Below are 14187 nucleotides of genomic sequence, written 5' to 3'. Positions count from 1 at the left end.
AGCTCCTACCTGACACTAAACCGGGATTAGAAACATGTTTTTGTGGGAGGGATAGCACCAGGCTGCAAATTGATATGTTGACACATATTCAGAGTTTCTTTACACATGGAAGGGAATTCTGGGAAACAAGACCCAACTAGGACTTCCTTGTTAGTCCAGTGGTTAAGACTCTGTCTTCCACTGCAGAGGCTTCAGGTTCAATCCCTGGTCAAGGAACTAAGATCCTACATGCCATTTGGTCAGAAAGAACTTTTTTTTATTTTTTTAAAGATTAAAAAGAAAAGACTCAGTGCTAACTTCTTGATGGACTGACTTTGTCAGTCCTTTCCTTCCTCAAACCACAGCTGTAGTGCCCAGTGCCCTTCCCCTGTAGGAGATCCATTCCTGAGGCTTCTAGAACTGAGCAGGAGGCAAGTTGAAATCCACAGCCCCTCCACATGAAGTATGAAATTAACTGTGCCATCTGGACTTGGGCTAGCATCACAGAGCTGATGTATACAGATCTTGAATTTCTGTGTGGGACCTATATACCCCCTCCCTAAATGGAAGCCTGCCCCTAGACTGTGTCATTCTGAGCCAGGTTGAAATGAATGCTCTGGGATTGATGCCTTGTTTTAAAGTCAGACTTCATCTTGTAGCATCCTCTCCAAGCCCTGGGCCTTAAATCACATAGCCATCACCTGCTTGATTTTGACTGCCAGCATTCTGGCTGCAACCCCGAGTTTATGTCACTGATTTAAATTCCTGTCCAGTCAACCCTAAGCTCCCTAACTTCTTTTGGACAAATGCATTGGCTTCTGATGATCAGCTCCAGAAGAAGGTAAGTTTTCCCAGATCCTTGTCGCTTCCTGGTTCTGGAATCCTCAACCACCCTTAAATCATGCTGCAATATATTATAAGAGCTTCCAGAATAATTGCACAGACTGCACTCTGCTTACCAACACCATCCTGTGATGTCAGGCATAGTCAGCAGCTAGAAGCTTTAACATTTCCCAATCATTCCTCATCTAAGTAAAAAATGAATACTCAAACTGAAGAAAGTAGGAAAACCACTATACCATTCAGGTGTGACCTAAATCAAATCCCTTATGATTATACAGTGGAAGTGACAAATAGATTCAAGGGATTAGATTTGATAGACAGAGTACCTGAAGAACTATGGCGGAGGTTCATAAAATTGTACAGGAGGCAGTGATCAAGACTTTCCCCAAGAAAAAGAAATGCAAAAAGACAAAATGGTTGTCTGAGGAGGCCTTACAAATAGCTAAGAAAAGAAGAGAAGAGAAAAGTAAAGGAGAAAAGGAAAGATATACCCATTTGAATGCAGAGTTCCAAAGAATAGCAAGGAGAGATAAGAAAGCCTTCCTTAGTAATCAGTGCAAAGAAATAGAGGAAAACAATAGAATGGGAAAGACTAGAGATCTCTTCAAGAAAAGTAGAGATACCAAGGGAACACTTTGTGCAAAGATGGGCACAATAAAGGACAAAAATAGTATGGACCTAACAGAAGCAGAAGATATTAAGAAGAGGTGGCAAGAATACACAGAAAGTGAAAAGCCGCTCAGTCGTGTCCGACTCTTTGTGACCCCATGGACTATACAGTCCATGGATTCTCCAGGCCAGAATACTGGATCTTCCCAACCCAGGGATTGAACCCAACCTCCCACATTGCAGGCAGTTTCTTTGCTAGCTGAGCCGCAAGGGAAGCCCAGAGTACACAGAAAAACTATACAAAAACGATCTTCATGATCCAGATAACCATGATAGTGTGATCACTCACCTAGAGCCAGACATCCTGAAATGCAAAGTCAAGTGGGCCTTAAGAAGCATCACTATGAACAAAGCTAGTGGAAGTGATGGAATTCCAATTGATCTATTTCAAATCCTAAAAGATGATGCTGTGAAAGTGCTGCTCTCAATATGTCAGCAAATTTGGGAAACTTAGCAGTGGCCACAGGACTGGAAAAGGGCAGTTTTCATTCCAATCCCAAGGAAAAGCAATGCCAAAGAATGCTCAAACTACCACACAGTTGCAGTCATCTCACACACTAGCAAAGTAATGCTCAAAATCCTCCAAGCCAGGCTTCAAGAGTACATGAACCAAGAACTTCCAGATGTTCAAGCTGGATTTAGAAAAGGCAGAGGAACCAGAGATCAAATTGCCAACATCCACTGGGTCATCGAAAAAGCAAGAGAGTTCCAGAAAAATATCTACTTCTGCTTTATTGGTTATGCCAAAACCTTTGACTGTGTGGATCACAACAAACTGTGGAAAATTCTTAAAGGGATGGGAATACCAGACCACCTTACCTGCCTCCTGAGAAATCTGTATGCAGGTCAAGGAGCAACAGTTAGAACTGGACATGGAACAACAGACTGGTTCCAAATTGGGGAAAGAATACAAAAAGGCTATATATTGTCACTCTGCTTATTTAACTTATATGCAGAGTACATCATGCAAAATGCCAGACTTGATGAAGCACAGCTGGACTCAAGATTGCTGGGAGAAATATTAATAGCTTCAGATATGCAGATGACACCACCCTTATGGCAGAAAGTGAACAGGAACTAAAGAGCCTCTTGATGAAAGTGAAAGAGGAGAGTGAAAACATTGGCTTAAAACTCAATATTCAGAAAACTAAGATCATGGCGACTGGTCCCATCACTTCATGGAAAATAGATGGAGAAACAATGGAAACAGTGACAGACCTATTTTCTTGGGTTCCAAAATCACTGCAGATGGTGACGGCATCCGTGGAATTAAAAGACACTTGCTCCTTGGAAGAAAAGCTATGACAAACCTAGACAGCTTACTAAAAACCAGAGACATTACTTTGTCAACAGAGGTTCGACTAATCAAAGCTATGGTTTTTCCAGTAGTCATGTATTGATGTGAGAGTTGGACTATAAAGAAAGCTGAGGGCCGAAGAATTGATGCTTTTGAACTGTGATGTCGGAGAAGACTCTTGAGAGTCCCTTGGACTGCGAGGACATCCACCCAATCCATCCTAAAGGAGATCAGTCCTGGGTGTTCATTGGAAGGACTGATGCTGAAGCTCAAATTTCAATACTTTGGCCACCTGATGCGAAGAACTGACTCATTGGAAAAGACCCTAATGCTGGGAAAGATTGAAGGTGGGAGGAGAGGGGGACGACAGAGGATGAGATAGCTGGGATGGCATCACCAACTCGATGCACATGATCTTGAGGAAGCTTCAGGAGTTGTTGATGGACAGGGAAGCCTGGTGTGCTGCAGTCCATGGAGTTTTAAAGAGTTGGACACGACTGAGCGACTGAACTGAACTGAACTGAACTGACTGACAAAACCAAGGTGAGAAAAAGGAGCTCTGTAATTACTAGAGTACATAAGTGAGTTTCAAGAATTTGATGTTGTAAAAATACACATTTATATAATATAGAAATTTAAGAGATCATTGAAAGTCTTACCTGGAAGTATCTCCTATATCTTTATTATTTGGGCATGGACTTTCCTAGTAGCTCAATGGTAAAGAATCAGCCTGCCAAAGAAGGAAATGCAAGTTCATATCCTGGGTTGGAAAGATTCCCTGGAGAATGAAATGGCTACTCATTCCAAAATTCCTGCCTGAGAAATCCCAGGGACAGAGGAGCCTGGTGAGCCGCAGTTCCTGAGGTCGCAGAAGAATCAGACACAACTTAGTGACTAAACAACAATGATCTTTATTATTTATTTCATTCATTTATCCATTCACTTATTTGCTCATTCAAATAAGTACTCATAAGTTCTCTGTAGATGCCAAGCAGTGTGCTAATACTTGAAACTCAATAGTGAACAAGCTGGACCAGATACCTGCCCTCACTGAGCTTGGGCAAGTGAGCATTTAAAGTGGGTTTTAAATATGAATCAACATAAAGAATTTTGATATGCACATAGATGATAGGATGACTTTGCCTGTCCATGCATGGAATAATAGTTACTAACATAATGGGATAGAGTGTCTAACTAGTCAGCAGGCTTCCAGCTTAAGATCACAAGGGTTTTCTTCCCCGTCATTATTCCATGCACCAATGAGTTTTCTTAATCTAAAATCTGAAACTCTCTTCTTTTTAATTTGAGGAAAGGGGAATTGATGCCAACACTCACTATTAGAAAAACAAATGAGTGGGCATGCATGACATGGCAGTGAAGAAACACAAGCTCTTTTTCTTTGCACACAGTGTTGGTTTCAGTATGTAAGACATGTCAGTAGGAAGGTACTTTAAAATTCCTTGTCATGTATTGGAGAGTTTTCCTGCTGGAGATCTCATTTTGAGAATGTCAATGAGGTATAAAATTCTGCATACATAAGTACAGTTACCATAGAATGCATTTTCCATTGGGAAGAATGAATTACAAGGAGATGATTTCATTTATTTTTCAGAATGAAAAAAATGTGTACATAAAGGAATTCAAAAGCACCCCTAAAACAAGGCCACTTTCATCATTGTTTGTTTGTTGTTTGTTTGTTTGTTTACACAAACTCTGTTTGTGTAAGGATTTAAGGCAGCTGCTTCTCATTTTCGTAGCTTTCAACACACACATACTTCATTTGGTTTGTGATCAGTAATTAAAATTATTATATTCTAGACCACAGCATATGATTGTGTAGCCATTTTTAGTTCTGCTTTTTTGAATTCATCAGAACTTAGATTTTGTGTGTATGTGATGCTTGATTCATACACACAGCATCTACAGAAGAAAAGCCATTCTGCAAGAGCAGAAATAAAAATATGCAGAGATTGGAAGACCCCCACCACAGAGGAGAGATGCAGATTTCCAAGAGAACTAGGAACAAAATTTGCTAGAACTCTAAAACACTGCTCCAAACCTGAGCTGATCCAAATGTACCAGATGTGGTGTTAGAATAAATATTGATGCATCCTGATATCATCAGGATGTTCCTGCGGCAATGGTGCATAGAATGTTAGATTAAAAAGATGTCTAGACCACCCCCCTAGACACTGAAAGTATAAAAGTTTACACACTATTTTAGGAGGTACATGGAACCCTCAAATTCCTCTGTGGGTCAGAGATTAAGAGAAAATAACCTTGTGTCCCTTCTGGACAGACAAGGAGTGAAGATGAAAACTGCTTTGATTGACATCACCCATCAAGTGTAAGATCTCTGAAACTGACCCCTACTTCTCCCTGAAGAAAGGAACATAATTTCCTAAATGGGAGAACAACAATTTCAAAGCAGTTATGAAACAGAAAATTCTCCCAGGTATAGATAGATAGATAAATAGATAGATAAATAGAAATCCTCTTATTTTGTATACCCTGCTTATTATCTTCATAGCAACCTAACTACAAGGTAAAATTATTTGCTTATAATTTGTTTTCTGTTTCAAGTCTGTTTCTCTCCATCAGATTGTAAGTTCCTTGTAAGAGAGAATTTTTCTCTTATTTACCACCAAACCTAGAAGATAGTCTGGCATAAAGTACATTTCAATAAATATTTATGGATTGAACACATAAATATATTGAAGGTATGACATTGTTTCTGAGTAGATGGGTGATAGATGGTGTTCTATTTAGAATTTGCTTTACTGTATGTATAGATAGATATATGCCAATATCATGACCCCATCTATGATGAATAATGTCTAGGACACCATGATAGCGCTACAATGATGTGTTCTATTAACTCAAGTGCACGATGATGTCTTGCTGGATTCTTGCCTTTGCTCTTAGAAAGGGGTGCATGGTGCTGGAAGTCAGATGGTAGCAATCTGCGTTGGACCGGCTATGACTGAAGAAGAGAAGCAGCACTTTCCCCATAAAGCAGACCCCAAAGCTCTCTAGAGCTCTGTGGAGTCCAGTTAGTCATCTTGAGAAGCAAAGGAGCCCTTCATCCTCCTGATGTTTCCTTCCTATTCAGGAAATCTTCCATTTTAATATTCCTGGCCAATCCATATCCACCCCACTCCCTGCCTCCAAAGGGAAGAGGAAGGAGAAGCAAGAAGTGAGAAGAAGTCAGGGCAACGGGGAGCAGCAGGTCTCCCAAACACCCATCAGAAATGTTTCCATCCATTTTTTTTCCTCATCCTATGTTATGGACTTGGAGAAGGCAATGGCACCCCACTCCAGTACTCTTGCCTGGAAAATCCCATGGATGGAGGATTTTCCCTCCATGGGGTCGCTAAGAGTCGGACACGACTGAGCGACTTCACTTTCACTTTTCACTTTCATGCATTGAGAAGGAAATGGCAACCCACTCCAGTGTTGTTGCCTGGAGAATCCCAGGGGCGGAGGACCCTGGTGGGCTGCCGTTTATGGGGTCGCACAGAGTCAGACACGACTGAAGCGACTTAGCAGAATGTTATGGACTTTGACCAAGAAAAAACTGTAAAGATTCACTTCGTGCACACAAAACACCATGTATTATTGAAAGAAATTCTGGGGTGACCAGAACCAATATTTTCTCCAACCTATTGTGTAATATATTTCATGCTTAACCTCAGTTGAATTGCCTCCCCTACACCAAATCATGCATTTTATTCATTTTTATTGTTGCCATATCTAACTCGTCGCTTCATTATACAGTGGTGGTGCTTTAGTCGCTAAATCTTGACAATTCTTTGAGACCCCATGGACTGTAGCCTGCCAGACTCCTCTGTCCATGTGATTCTCCAGGAAAGAATACTGGAGTGGGTTGCCATTTCCTTCTCCAGGGGATCTCCCTGATCCAGGAATCGAACCTCGGTCTCCTGCATTACAGGTAGATTCTTTACCAACTGAACTACGAGGGACTCAGTCATGTTTAATGGCCAGATTCTGAAGGCAAATAGAAATTTTTGAATATGTAAGATTATAGGAATTTGCTGGTGTTGATTCTGTAAATCAACAGCTACTGTGTCTGCGTAGCCTCTGTGCTTCTCAACATTACATTATTTCTGTCATGCAGAGGTTAAGCCCAAATGGCCAAAGCCATTTTGAGTAATTAGATACTGAAACAGTTGATACTGAAAGAGTTGATATTTTAAGATATTAAATAAAAAGTAGAAGCTATTTTGCCATTTAGTATAAAAATAGTAGATATTAAGGATACTGAACATTATGGCCATAGTCTGATTCATCTTTATATGCTGTCCAATTTAGTATATTGACCTGAAAAAACTATCCATGCAATAAATGTTAAGTTGATTTGAAGAGATATTAAGAAATTTTAATGTGAGAAGTTTTATAAGAATAATAAGTCGACATTGTAATAGTGGATGATATAGCACAATCTACACTTTTAAATTACATTTGCTGTTACTTTGTTATTTTAATTAAAAAAAATATCAAAGTAGGAAATCTATGCTAAAGGGTAACTTTCCAAAAAGGTAAAAATCATGATTCTCATACGAATATAAAATGAACAGATATTGTCAGATATTTTATTTAACCTATAAATTAGATAAGAGAACCAGGAAAGGTGTTAAACCAGTTCAGAGGAAAGGTTAAAGCAGCACGAATTTATCTAGAGGAATGTTGAAATTAGTTTACAAATGAGTACTGAATTAGTCTTACCCACAGACAGAAAGGTTGAAAATTGAACCTCCACTGCACAAAATTATTTTTATGCCTAAAGAAAATTTGTTTTAAAATTGCTCTCAGTCATTCACAATAACTGAGTTGTGAAATAACTGAAAGCCAATTAAAGGCTAATAATCAGATAACATGTAAAAGTGTGCTATAAACAATGCATCTTTTTGCATTGCAGATACCCAGTGGAATTGGGTACTTTATTTCAAATTTCCTTACAATACAGAAAATTACTAAAAATGAATCAAAAAAAAAAAAAAAAGGAGGGAAAGAAGAAGAGAAAGAGGAGAAATAAAGAAATAAAAACAAATCCATTTGAAATCTACTTCCCAGGTGGCGCTAGTGGTGAAGTACCCGCCTGCCAATGCAGGAGACATAAGAGATGCAGGTTCGATCCCTGGGTTGGGAAGATCCCCTGGAGGAGGGCATGGCAACCCACTCTACTATTTTTGCCTGGAGAATCCCCATGGACAAAGGAGCCTGGTGGCTACAGTTCTTACAGTTGAGAAGAGTCGGACAGAACTGAAGCAACTTAGCAGGCACACAGATAAAATCATCGTAACATTTTGGTGTACTTATTTTCCAGAATGGAGTTACACAGCATCATACTATGTACTGTTCAAAGGACTCTTTCTTTCAATTTGAAACGCTATATAAAGGTAGTGAACGTCTTATGCCCAACACTCTTGTACAACATGATTTTAATTTAATACAGATGTACCACAGTTTGCTTAACTAATATGATTATTGGATATTTTTGTAAGTTTCCTTACTATAAATAATTGCAAAAGAAAAGACTCTGAACAAATGTCTCTAAACACATCTCTGATACTTTCCCTAAGAATTCCTAGAAGTGGTGTTTCTGGATCAGAAGCTAGGTACATTTTAATATATTTTGACAGATGTTGCTACATTGCTCTACAGACATGCTGTACAAATTCTAAAATTCTGCCAGATGTGTATAATTATGCCCATTTCTACACAACCTAACTCACACAGGGCATCATCATTCTTCATAAGCTTTGTCAATCTGATGGGCTAAAACTGATTTCTTTATAGTTTTAAATCTATACTTGAAAATCTACTGAAGCTGAATTTTTGTATTAGCTAAACTCAACATTGTTTTTAAAACTTCATGGGAACATGGATGGAAGGGATAAAAGATAAAATTATAAAACTTCCCTCTTTTGGTCTCTAGTTTGAGGTTGTTAAGGACCTTTGACAACCAGATGAATAGACATCCTCATTTTGAAAAGAGCCAGACTACAAGTATGGCACTTGCATTCCATACAAATTCAATTTCAAGAAACTTTACAGAAAAAAAAATCACGCATACTTAGTACATATCTATGAAAATAATTTCTAAATTGTAGAAGTGAAAAGTAGCATCAGTATTTAATGTGGCGTTAGGGGGATTTGGTTAAATAATGAAGCTTTAGCACTTTTTATTGAATTCTGATTTAGTGAGATAAAAAGCATCTGTGTACTGAATTATACATAAAGGGAACAGTTTGTAGATTATTCTTGCCTGTGTCTACTTGTGGGTGCTGTATAATTTAGGACTTAATATATTTGGAGCCCTTTTTCTTTTGTTGTTCAGGAGCTGAATGAACACCTTCCTCCCCAGTAGCATTTGGTAGATTTTATTTGTCTGTGAAAACTGACACGTGGAGGGTTAGTGTTCAGCTTTATGCACATAAGAAAGACAGATAAGTATTTTTCAGGTCTGTCCCTGATGTTCTACAGTGTTTTCAACAAGGTGAAGGAGAGTGATATGAAAATATGTTATTTTTTTTTAAAAAAAGAAAATATGTTATTTTATTATAAAAGAATGAAGAAAATCTCTAGACGAGATCCAAAGGGAACATTGACATGGATTGAAGAAAACAGACTTCATTTCCATTATTTCCCTTGCCTTGTGTCATATTTTCCTTCCCTTTGGCCAAGCCATGTGTCAGGACGAGGAACAAAAGCCATGGAAGTCCCATTAGATCCCTGTAGGTGACAAAAGATAAAGTTAAGGAGGTGATGAGCACAGGAGAGACCATGTCGCCTCAGGATTCATTCTTCCCCCAGATTTCATTCAACTGGTCTCTATTGGTGACCTTCTGCAATTCATTTAACTAGTCAGAGCCCTCTTTGCCTTCTCAGTAAAATGGAGTTCATAACTACTATGGAAAGATGACTACTGAGACAGTTCAGTTCAGTTCAGTTCAGTTCAATTCAGTCGCTCAGTCGTGTCCGACTCTGCGACCCCATTTACTGCAGCACGCCAGGCCTCCCTGTCCATCACCAACTCCCGGAGTCCACCCAAACCCATGTCCATTGAATCGGTGATGCCATCCAACCATCTCATCTTCTGTCATCCCCTTCTCCTCTTGCCCTCAATCTTTCCCAGCATCAGGGTCTTTTCAAATGAGTCAGCTCTTCACATGAGGTGGCCAAAGTATTGGAGTTTCAGCTTCAACATCAGTCCTACCTTCAGTGAACACCCAGGACTGATCTTCTTTAGGATGGACTGGTTGGATCTCCTTGCAGTCCAAGGGACTCTCAAGACTACTGAGACAATGGACATATAAATCTTTAGCAATTCAACATACTAATAAAACTCCAAGTTATTATGAGACAGCTGGTACCTCTACATCAATCAGGAATGGAGAAATTCCCCTTTCGGTTGTTGGAAACATAATAATTTCTTAGTTCAAATAAAGAAAAATACAGACTTAAGTGTGTCTTCAATTTGAGAAGAAGAAATGCTCCTATTTAAGAAATAATCAAACTGGCAGTTAAACTGATGTAAAAAGCTTGTATGTTTGTTTCAAAGGGCAATACTAGTCTTATCCAAAAAAAAACAAAAAAAAAATCCTGAGAAAAAGAAAAAAATTATGTCAATAGCTTAGTTGGAGGGGGCTGAAATCCCCCACATGATACTGTTATCATTAATTTTATGTTAATAGGGTTTGTTAGCTTAAATTTCTACTATCACACGTGCTTTGTGGAGTTTTGAGCTGAGGGCTTAGTTCTGGCCTATGGTCCCTAATTGGATATTGTCTAATTATTAATATTCATTTTTCCAGAGAAATTTGCTTCATAGAACTAAAAATGTTGATGAGTTGACAGTAGCTCTTATTCCCCTCTGATTTATGAGCATAAAAGAATATGTAATTCAAAATGACCCTCATAAAGAAGCCTGGTATCATTATTATAAAATAAAGCTTAATTCTCTGCTTCTAGCCCTTAATTTTCAGAATATTGAGTAAAATAGGAACCACTGATTCAGTCAATGCCATGAATTCTTTTGGCAAAAGTGTGGCTTAGAGTGATTCAACCGTCTATCCATAGACCTATGTTAAAATGTTCCTGTAATAAAATTTGAGTGGGAGGGCAAGGAGATATGTTTTTCTTCTCTTAATAAAAGAGGCAATTCTATTGAATAAAAATTATCCCTTCCCCACCAAAATATAAATGGGTAGTACTTAGTGTTATGAAGAAGAAAGACTCCTTCAAAAAAGGTCAGCTCTATAGAAAGCCACAGCCTTTTGTCAGAACTGATTTTTTAAAAGAAGAAGAAAAAAATTGGTAGTCTGGGCAGAAGCCTTCAGAGTTGACATGAGAGAAAGAAATGAGATGGAGAAAATCAGCCTGGAGAAAATCAAAGTTGTCATGATGAATGATGGACAATATATTATGTGAGAACTTTATCTGTGGAAAGGCAAATGTACACATCTTTATACATCTATATATCTCATTGTCCATGATCAAATAGAGTGAAAGAAATAGAAAGAAAGATGACCTCTGTGATAGAAATACTGTGCTTGGTTTTTATTTTCACATGGTTTAAATAAAGGTCTGTGAATTTCTGAGATCAGTCAGATGAAGAAGGAGATGGCTTCATAAATTCTGGCCGATAAGACCAAAAGAAGACAGGTCTTTACAACTTTTTTCCAGTTGGTTTTAAAATGATTTTTAAAAGCTAGAAATAATCTAACAATGATGGGGAAAATCAATTTACATGCTATTCATCAAGAAAATATTGACGAGGCTTCCTACTAATACATATGTTAAAAAATTGCCTTTCTCCATGAGTTGTCTTCATCTCTGTGCCTCTTCATTTCTCTGTGGGAAGACTAACAGGTGTCAAATTCAAATATATTTGCAGTTATTCTTCAAATGTGTACCAGGGGCTGCCTGTAACCTGTGAGGACCCAGGAGCAAGGGACAACAAACCTGGGATTTTGGACCTGGAACCATGACTTTCTTACAACAAAGGGGCTGACATTAAAAAGAATGCATTTGAATCAGTTCTAATGAGGTGGATGAAACTGGAGCCTATTATACAGCATGAAGTAAGCCAGAAAGAAAAACACCAATACAGTATACTAACGCATATATATGAGATTTAGAAAGATGGCAACAATGATCCTATATGCGAGACAGCAGAAGAGACATAGATGTAAACAACAATCTTTTGGACTCGGTGGGAGAAGGCTAGGGTGGGATGATTTGAGAGGGTAGCGTTGAAATGTGTATATTATCATATGCTAAGCAGATTGCCGGTCCAGATTGGATGCATGAGACAGGGTGCTCAGGGCTGGTGCACTGGGATGACCCTGGGGGATGGGATGAGAAGGGAGGTGGGAGGGGGGTTCTGGATGGGGAACACATGTGCGCCCGTGGCTGATTCATGTCGATGTATGGCAAAAACCACTATTAAAAAGGGGGGGGGGCTGAAATTCCCTCAAAAATCTTAGAGAATCATTAAAAGTCTTTTATTAATAAGAACATGCCTATCAGCTGTGTAGGAACACATTTCTAGATTTAAATATTTAAAGAGAATGTAATGTGTGTCTCACGGGACCCCAGACATGGTCTGTAATCATATTTTCCTAACTTCTTCATTTTCCTATTCTTCTGAATAATGCTTCGCAGGTGGTGCTAGTGGTAAAAAAAAAAAAAAAAAAAAAAAAATGCACCTGCCAATGCAGGAGACATAAAGGACACGGGTTTGATCCTTGAGTCAGGAAGATCCGCTGGAGAAGGGCATGGCAACCCACTCCAGTATGCTTGCCTGGAGAATCCCATGGACAGAGAAGCCTGGCTACAGCTCAGAGGGTCACACAGAGTTGGACATGACTGAAGCAACTTAGCATGCATGCAAGAATAAAATAATCACTGCACTAAGGAATTTCACTACCAAAAATCTCAACTTGATTGTCTATAGATAGAGCTGAATATTGGTTTGTGCATAAACTCACTGCTCTTCACCCTCAGGGGTACTTAGAGGTCTAGGATCACCCCCAAATAAGTGGATCTGTGGCTCTGTTTCTGGGTGCTCCCAGGCCCAGCCCTGGTCATAGCTTAATAGAGAGAGATGTGAGTTTTCTTCCTACATGATGAGGACACTCGTAAACAGGTTTGCACCAACCTGAGGTTTGAACTCACAGAAAACAGTTTTCTATTCCATGACTCTGTTTGTCTGACAGGAGGTAAGACCAGCTTTTACTCAAAGGTTTAATGTAATGGATTATGAATAATTAATTTTAAATCACTGGAACTAGAACTTCTCATTCTTAGGTGTGCAAAGACCAATCTAGACTGACTGTGGCAAATGAGGTTCCAATTAAGCTCTCGGCAATATCCAGTTTTTCTCACTTATGTTGACCTTGTTGATGTCATATAGTGACTTTTGGCTACCATCATGTTCTGTCTGAATATCAGTTCAGAAAGAAAGAACCAAGCTTTAACTTGATTGTAGTATTTTCTTTTTAACATTAAACTTTTTTTAAAAGCATATGTATTAAGTATTAGAAGAAAATATGGTATTAAATGTATTATATCTGGGAACTTATTTTGAAATTATGTACAGTAATATGAACTTGTAAACACAAATATTAACTATTAATTACCAATATTAATAAAGCATTTCTGTTTTTACATTCTCAAATTTCAGGTTTAATTTTTAAAAAACCAAATGGCCATCATGCCTGTAACTAATGTCCTTGATTAATACAGTACTAGAATATGTCCACTAAATTCATCAGTAAATGTCTTGAGATATGCAAAAAGTCAAATATTTAAAAAATCATTTGATTTTTCAGGGAATTATTTTAAAAGCCTTTTCAGATTCAGAGATAATAGATTATTACAGTCAGTGGATTACCTTTGGTTTAATTCGTATGTTTACTCCTAACACATTTACTCAACAGGCTGGTTTATTTATAGTTACGTTTTTGATACATGCTTATGGTACATAACCTCTTCTTTATCACAGATTTCTATCACTCACGATGAGATTATATAAATATTTACAACACCAAAGCAAATTTTTCAGTAGACCCTAGTCCATCGTCTAGGCCCTCTCTCCAGATGCTTATGAATAGAGCTCCAGGACATCCCTTGTCCACAAGGATACAGCTGGCATCCTCCATGGCCTGGCTGGAAAGGTCCTGCACTTTCGTCTACTACTTACTTAATGCAAAGCTGCATAGCAAAGAGACTCAGAGCAAGAACTCTGGAGGAGCTTCACAATTTCCTCACAGTAGTCATAGGGGCTTGCCAGGAGGCGGTAATTGTAAAGAACCTGCCTGCCAGTGTGTGTAGACATAAGGGGAACGGGTTCAATCCTTGGGTCGGGAAGA

The sequence above is a fragment of the Giraffa tippelskirchi genome, chromosome 9 (assembly GCF_054371585.1).
Source record: "Giraffa tippelskirchi isolate mGirTip1 chromosome 9, T2T-mGirTip1v1.2.pri, whole genome shotgun sequence".
NCBI lineage: Eukaryota > Metazoa > Chordata > Mammalia > Artiodactyla > Giraffidae > Giraffa > Giraffa tippelskirchi.
This window is presented reverse-complemented; position numbering follows the sequence as displayed.